This window comes from Panthera leo, chromosome B4, assembly GCF_018350215.1.
Source record: "Panthera leo isolate Ple1 chromosome B4, P.leo_Ple1_pat1.1, whole genome shotgun sequence".
Lineage (NCBI taxonomy): Eukaryota > Metazoa > Chordata > Mammalia > Carnivora > Felidae > Panthera > Panthera leo.
Genome location: NC_056685.1, coordinates 24,217,240 through 24,223,985, shown reverse-complemented (window position 1 = coordinate 24,223,985; position 6,746 = coordinate 24,217,240).

The following is a 6,746-nucleotide window of genomic DNA, read 5'->3' as shown; positions in this document are numbered from 1 at the left end:
ACTAATTAGCAATTATAGTAAGGTTGCCAGATTCAAGGTTATATGCAAAAGTCAAGTGCAATTGCATTCCTATAGACTAGCAATGAACAACTAAAATCCAAAATTAAAAATACCATTTCCATTAGCACCCCCAAAATGAAATACTTAGGTAAAAGTCTAACAAAATATGTATTAGATCTATGTGAGGAAAACTACAAAACCCTAATAAAAGAAAGCAAAGAAGAACTAAATAAATGGAGCAATATTCCACATTCCTGGGTAGGAAGACTCTATTGTCAAGATGCCAGTTCTTCACAACTTGATCTATAGATTCATAGCAATCCCCATCAAAATCCCAGTGAGCTATTTTATAGATATTGACAAACTGATTCTTAAGTTTATATGGAGAGGCAAAAGATCTAGAATAGCCAACACAATATTAAGGAACAAAACTGGGTGACTATCTGACTTCAAGACTTATTATAAAGCTATACTAATCAACACCTTGTGGTATTGGCAAAAGAACAAACAGATTAGGGAAACAGAATAGAGAGCCCAGAAATCAGACCACAGAAATACAGTTAACTGATCTTTGACAGAGGAGCAAAGGCAATACAATGGAGAAAAGACTGTCTTTTTACAAATGGTTGTAGAACAACTGGGTATCACATGTGAAAGCAAAATCTAGACACGAACCTTACATCTTTCACAAAAATTAAGTCAAAATGGATCACAGACCTAAAAATAAAATGCAAAACTACAAAATTCCTAGAATATGACATAGGAGAAAATTTAGGGGACCTTGGGTTTAGCAATGACTTTTTAGATACAACAATGGCATGATCCATGAAAGAACTGATAAGATAGACTTCATTAAAATTAAAAACTTCTGCTCTGTGAAAGATAGTGTCAAGAGAAGAAGACAAGTCAGAGATTGTGAGAAAATATTTGCACAAGACACATTTGATAAAGAACTGTATATAAACATAGATATAATTACATATAATTCTTTATATGTAACATATAAAGAATTCTTAAAACTGAACATAAAAAAATGAACCAGATTAAAAAATGGGCAACAGATCTGAACAGACACCACACCAAAGAAGATACACAGATGGCAAACGAGCATATGAAAATATGCTCAATATCATATGTCATTAGGGAATTGCATATTAAAACAATAATGAACTACTACTACACCCCTATTAGAATGGCCCAAATCCAGAACATGGATGACACCAAATGCTGGTGAGGATGTAGAGCACAAGAAATCTCATACATTGCTGGTGGGAATGCAAAATGGTACAGCCACCTTAGAAGACAATTTGACAGTTTCTTGCAAAACTGAACAGACTTTTACCATGCAATTCATCACACAGTAGCTTGACTCATGATTGTCAAAACTTGGTAGCCACGAAGATGCCCTTCAGTTGGTGAATGTAAAAATAAACTGTGGTACATCCAGGCAATGGAATATTATTCAGCGCTAAAAAGAAATGGGCTATCAAGCCATGAAAAGACATGGAATTAAGTACATATTACTACATGAAATAAGCTAATTGAAAAGGCTATGCACTATGTGATTCCAACTTTACAACATTCTGGAAAAGGCAAAATAATGGAGACAGTAAAAAGATCAGTGGTGGCCAGGGGCTTTGGGGGAGAGGATGATAAATAGGAGGAGTATAGGGTATTTTCAGGACAGCGAAACTATTCTGTATGGTACTGTAAAGGTGGATACATGTCATCTGTGAAAACCCATAGATGGTGTTAACACTAAGAGTGAACCCTAAGGTAAACTGTGGACTCTGCGTGATAATGATGTGCCAATGAAATTCATCAATTGTAATACATGTAGCACTCTGTTGCAGAATGTTAAAAGTGCAGGAGGGCAGGGGCCATAAGGGAATTCCCTCTACTTTCTGCTCAACTTTGCTGTGAACCTAAAACTGCTCTAAAAATTTAAGTCATTGAAAAAATTTTAAAAACTCAATAGATAGCTTACACACAGATTAGATTGTGCTAAACAGAGAATTAGTGGGAATTAAGATCTGATTAGTTTATCTAGAATACATAAGGAAAGGGAAAACATATGAAATTAAGAGATATGAAGGATAGTTAGAAAGCCTGACATACTTTCACTAGAGTTCCATAATTGGATAAGGAGAGGCAATATTTGAAAACAAAATAGATGAGAATTTTCCAGATTAGTGAAATCCGCATATTTGTAAATTTAGGAGCCTTAATAGATTCCCAAGCATTCAAATAAAAAGAAACCCACACTTGGACCCAAAACAAAGAAAAGTCTTAAAATCATCCAGAAGGGAAGAAAAAGATGACCAAAATGAAAATATAACTTGACAGCCAACTTCTCAACAGCAACAGTGGAAGCTAGAAGATAGGGGGACAATCTTTTCAAAGAACTCACTGTTGTCTAGTATTTACTAAAGTATTTACTGCCAACAGGTTATTTTGTATCCAGTGAAGCCATCTTTCAAGAATGAGGGTGTAATAAAGATATTCTAGGGAAAAAAAACAAACCCTGAGATGGAACTCAAATATTGGACAATAATTGTGTGTGTCTGAAATTTAAGTGTTCTCAAGTCTTGTATTCTCCTGGTTAAAGTTGTTTAGACTTTATTGAGTATGATGCTGTCACTTATAGGTAGCCACTGAAAAAACAGAGTGTACAGCTTTCTAATAAGATTAAAAAACAGAGTAAGAGAAAAATCCTTAATTACATGAAAAGATAGAAAAAAAAACCAGAAAAATCCAAATAGAAAGTACAAAATAAGATAAATAAGATATTAAAAACAATTGCAAATATATAATTACAATAAGAGTTAAAAAATACATTTTCCAGCTAAAAGACAATATTTGCTGGACTCCATACAAACACAAAATCCCCTTATATGCCATTTACAAGTGGCAAAGCTAGAACATAATGATGTCAAAAGTTTGGGAGTAAATGAACAGAAAGATTTTTTCAGGCAAGTAACTGAAAAGAGATGGTGTAGCTGTGTGAATATAACAAGCAGAAAACAATACATAGAGATATAGCATTCAATTCATAATTCACAAAATATACAAATAAATTTTGTTTACACTTAATAAAGTGTCAGAATATATAAGCAGAATTTACTGTAACAATTAAAAGCTATTGACAAATCCACCTTCGTCAAAAGGGATTTAAAACATTCTTCCAAGTAATTGATGTATCAAGCGGACTAGATATTAGGCTGTGGAAGACTTGAGCCACATGCTTAGCAAGCTTGTTCTAACCAACATGTACTTAAACATAGATGGGGTCATTTATAAAAACTGACAGTGTATTAAGTCGTAAAAAAAGTCTCACACTTCAAAGGTTCAGTTATCAGTGTGTGATAATTTCACTATCATACTAGCCATTGTTTCTATGACTAAATAAAATACCTAAAACACGTAGTAGAAGCTTAAATGTTCATTTCCCCTTTGAGACCTTCTGAAAGCAGGAGATTCTGTCTCCTGGCAGGTTAAATCTTGTTTCTTGTAAACCTGATCAAACCTGTGTTTTGTTTTATTTTGCTTTGCAGGTATTCTAGTCTTTGTCCTATTGGGAATATTATGCAAGAAATTCTGTAGCTATAAATTATGATAAAGAATTAGTTTTGTTTTTGTTTTTGTTTTTTAGAGAGAGAAAGTGTGTGCATGCACACAAGTGGGGGGGGGGGGGAGAAGGAGAGAGAGAATCTCATGCAGGCTCCGCACCCAGCACAGAGCCTGACATGGGGCTGGATCCCATGACTGTGAGATCATGACCTGAGCCAATATCAAGAGTGGGACACTTACCGGGCGCCTTGGTGGCTCTGTAGGTTAAGCGTCCAACACTTGGTTTGGCTCTTGGTCATAATCCTTGCTTGGGACTCTCTCTCACTCTCTCTGCCCCTTCCCTGCTCATGCTCTCTAAAAAGAAATAAACTTAAAAAAAAAAAAAAGAGTGGGACACTTCACTGACTGAGCCACCCAGGCACCCCTAGAATTACTGTCTTAATTCCATAGTTCTTCTCCTGCTGTCTCCACCCCAATGTTGGTACTTCCCTCACATCTAAATCTGTGGCTAAGCTTTTCATAAACAGGGAACAAATCTGGTGCATTTTTGAGGCTGACCTAGGTAGACTCATGTATAAGTAGTGTTTGTGAAGATTCTTCTGCAAGACACCAGAGATTCTGTTCCATTTGAGTGAAAACTGCACAGAGCTCCTGATTTGGTACCTGGGCCTCTTGAAAGCAAACTTCTACTCTGAGATGAGGCAAAAGAAGCCCTGATTTCTAAGATTCCTGACTGAAAAGACCTTAACACTGGATTCTTTTTTGGATACTCATACAGTGGAGATCAAAGTGGGCCCACCACACAGGCAAACAAGGAATGGAGCGACACAATGCATTGAGTAAAACTGTCAATATTTTGCCCACAAAATCAGTTAATTATCTTCAATAGCTTTCCTAAAATACATACATACATATGTGTATATATATATATATGTATGTATTATCAGATGCTAAAACTCACAAACATTTTAATGTTTGAATTTTCATAGTTCTTCCCTGTAAAGGAAAGGTACGGTACGGATAGAAGTTAGGAGACCCAGGCTATGACTCAGCCCTGGGCTCTAGGTTAAGCATATTGTCAGGCCCGACTGTCTTCTGCCTTCAGAACTGAAAAGTGGAGTGACAACACAAAGAGAATGATGGTGTTTGTAAAGAGAGTGACAATAAGGCAAGCGTGTGGACAGGGGCAGAAATGAGCAGAAGGGTGAACTATGAGCTTCCAGGGACCAGTCCCAGGCCCTGCCTTACAGTCCATGTACACAGGGAGCCTTGGGTACTGGCATTCTGCTCTGAGTTCTGTAATCAAGTCCTACTTTCTGCTTAAGATTGCTCCAGTGGTTTTGTTATATACAGTCAGAATCCTGGTTAGTGTAGTGGGTCATTTCCAGGGTCCCTTCATCTTGGTGATTCTGTGGCTGTGAGATGGAGAGTCCTTGTTTCCTGCTCTAGACATGGTGGGGGAGGGATGCTATCAAGGTTTTTATACTCTGAAATAAAGTCAGCAAGGGGTTATTATTTTTTTGATTGGAGAGGCACTGAATTCTAAATTATCCTCCTCAAATCCCAATGAATTTCTTCCTCTGCAAACTAGGTGGTAATTTTGATCAAGGTAAGTAAGATCCAGATCATTTTTTTTTTTTTTGATGTTTATTTTTGAGAAACAGAGTGCAACCAGGGGATGGACAGTGAGAGACAAAGACACAGAATCCGAAGCAGGCTCCAGGCTCTGAGCTGTCAGCACAGAGCCCGACGTGGGGCTCAAATTCATGAACCACAAGATCATGACCTGAGCCGAAGTCAGATGCCTAACTGACTGAGCCATCCAGGTGCCCCAGATCCAGATAATTCTAATGAAGGATCTTTTGTCCTGGACATCACAGGATTTGTTCATTAATCTATGTCAGGTTGAAGCAACTGGACAATCCTGTGTAGCCACAGACATTGTTTTACCTGTGAGCTCAGAATCAGTTTCTAAGAAAATTATGCCATTAACACCTTTCTTGTATTGTCCCAGAGATCTGCATAATGACCAGGCTTTCCCCAGGTCATTTCCCCAGATGTTTTTGCAGCATCTGATATCAAAAGATCATCATAAAACAAAAACAAACAGAAAAGAGTACAGTGCATGAGGGTTTTTTTTTTATTTTTATTAAATTTTTTTTTTAAGTTTATTTATTTTTGAGAGACAGAACATGAGTAGGGGAGGAGCAGAGACAGAGGGAACCACAGAAGCTGAAGCAGGCCCCAGGCTCTGAGCTGACAGCACAGAGCCCCACGCGGGGCTCGAACTCAGGAACCATGAGATCATGACCTGAGCCAAAGTCGGATGCTTAACTGACTGAGCCACCCAGGCACCCGAGGAGAGACTGAATGTAAATCATTTATCTTCAATTTTACGGACATGCTTAGGAAAAATGTAGAGCACTTTATCAGTTTTAATTATTAAATATTTTTGTTTTAAAATCTGAATTTGCATTTTTGTTTTAAATGTCAGTTTAGAGCTTACTTTTCTACCCAAATGCTAAAACACAAGATTAATCATCTTCCAGGGCACCTGGGTGGCTCAGTTGGTTAAGTGTCCAACTCTTGATTTTTGGCTCAGGTCTCTTGATCTCACAAGTTAGGTTCCACACTGAGAGTACAGAGCCTGCTTGGGATTCTCTCGCTCCTTCTCTGCCTCTCCTCCACACTCTCTCTCAAAATAAATAAAAATAAAACTTAAAAAAAGATTAATCATCTTCCTTAAGTAGAAAGTAACATTATTATTTATTTTATACCCACTTTAAGAAGATTTTGAGGGGCGCCTGGGTGGCTCAGTCGGTTGAGCATCCGACTTTGGCTCAGGTAATGATCTCACAGTTCGTGGGTTCAAGCCCCGAATCAGGCTCTGTGCTGACCGCTTGCTCAGAGCCTGGAGCCTGCTTCAGATTCTGTGTCTCCTTCTCTCTCTGCCCTTCCCCAGCTCAAGCTTTGTCTCACTCTGTTTCTCAAAAATATATAAATGTAAAAAAAAAATTAAAAAAAAGATTTTGAGATGTGGGGAAAAAGGAATCCTTGTGTACTGTTGGTGAGAAGGTAAACTGGTGCAGCCACTGTGGAAAACAGTATGGAGTTTCCTCAAACAAAAACAGAAACACCATATGATCCAGCAATTCCTTTAATGGCTATTTATAAAA